Source organism: Sceloporus undulatus, chromosome 1 (genome assembly GCF_019175285.1).
Source record: "Sceloporus undulatus isolate JIND9_A2432 ecotype Alabama chromosome 1, SceUnd_v1.1, whole genome shotgun sequence".
Classification (NCBI taxonomy): domain Eukaryota; kingdom Metazoa; phylum Chordata; class Lepidosauria; order Squamata; family Phrynosomatidae; genus Sceloporus; species Sceloporus undulatus.
Genome location: NC_056522.1, coordinates 220,731,535 through 220,733,159, shown reverse-complemented (window position 1 = coordinate 220,733,159; position 1,625 = coordinate 220,731,535).

Here is a 1,625-nt window from a genome sequence, read left to right as displayed (position 1 = left end):
TGACCTATCATGGGGACGTCTTTGCAAGACTAGTTCAGAGGAGGGTTGCCATTGCCTTCCCCTGAGGCTGAGAGCATATGAGTTGCCCAAGGGCACCCAGTGAGTTTCTATGGCCCAGCAGTGACTTGAATGCAGGTCTGAAGAGTTGTATTCCAACACTCAAAACACTATGACATGCTGGCTCCCACACAACATAAAAAAGAGCTCATTGACATACTTGAGCAAACTGACAGTAATACAGTATGTACATAAGAAATGAAACAATCAGGTTAGGTAAGTGTTATGTGAGTGGCAACAAAAACATCTTGAACCTTCTACAGACCACTTGAAGGCTTCTTCCAAAATGCATCCTGGGATGATGTTTTTCCCCACCCTTTATGATTTTTACTTTGGTCTATACATTTGTGGTGTGGTGCCAGAGAAGAGTGCTGAGGATACTATGGACGGCCAAAAAGACAAACAAACGGGTCCTTGGAAGCCAAGATGACTAAACTGAGGCTGTTGTACCTTGGCTGCATCATGAGAAGGCATGACTCACTAGAAAAGACAATGATACTACAAATCCTAGTGAAGCAGATGGATATGATAATACAAAGTATAATTGCAAGACAGGACATTTCAAAAATAAGTTAAATATGTATTTTCCATTATGTAAATGTACTAGATTTTATTGTGTTTTTATGTTATTAATGAGAAATATTCAAGAAAAGAAAAGGCACCAATGCTAGGCAAAGTGGAAGGAAACAGAGCGGAAGACCACAGGCCAGATAGAGGGATAGACTCATTCAAGGTGGACCTGGGCCTGCAGGAAGTTGAGGGCAGGGTTTTTGGAGGTGTCTCATCCACAAGATCTCCATGAGTCAGGGTCCATGAGGGAGCAGTTAACAACGACAATAACAAACACAACAGCAATAAATGCAATAATGAAGAAGGTCCTGTGGTGTCAGGATGCCCACCGCAAAGGACTCATCAGGAAAGAAAGGGATGAGACTGTGATGGTGTTTGGTTTATGTGGCATTCTCACTTGCGATTCATTTGTGAGTTGGTGCCAGAGGACCCGAGAGCTGGCCCAGTGTGGCGTAGTGGTTTGAGTTGGACTATGACTCTGGAGACCAGGGGAGACCATGAAGAGCACTGGGTGCCCTTGGGCAAGTCACAGGCTCTCAGCCTCCCCTGGGGAAGGCAGCGGCAAAACCTCCTCTGGATAAATATTGCCAAGAAAACCCCATGATAGGTTCACCTTGGGGTCGCCATAAGTTGGAAACAACCTGAAGGCACACACAACATGCACACACAAGCTGGAGGACCAGAGTGCCAGTGTGGTGTAGTGGCTTGAGTGTTGGACTCTGGAGACCAGGGTTGAGCATCAAAGCCCACTGGGTGACCTTGGGCAAGCCACACTCTCTCAGCCTCCTCAGAGGAAAGCAACGGCAACAAAACCTGCCAAGAAAAGCCCAAGACAGGTTTCCCTTAGTTCAGAAAAACGACCCGAGATCAGAGTGGTGGAGAGGATTGATCATTGGATGAATAAGACTCCGGAGAAGACCCGGGCTTGGATTCCCTGCTGGAGCCTCAAGACCCACTGGGGGCCTTGGGCTAGGCGCCACACTCTCTCAGCCTCCTCA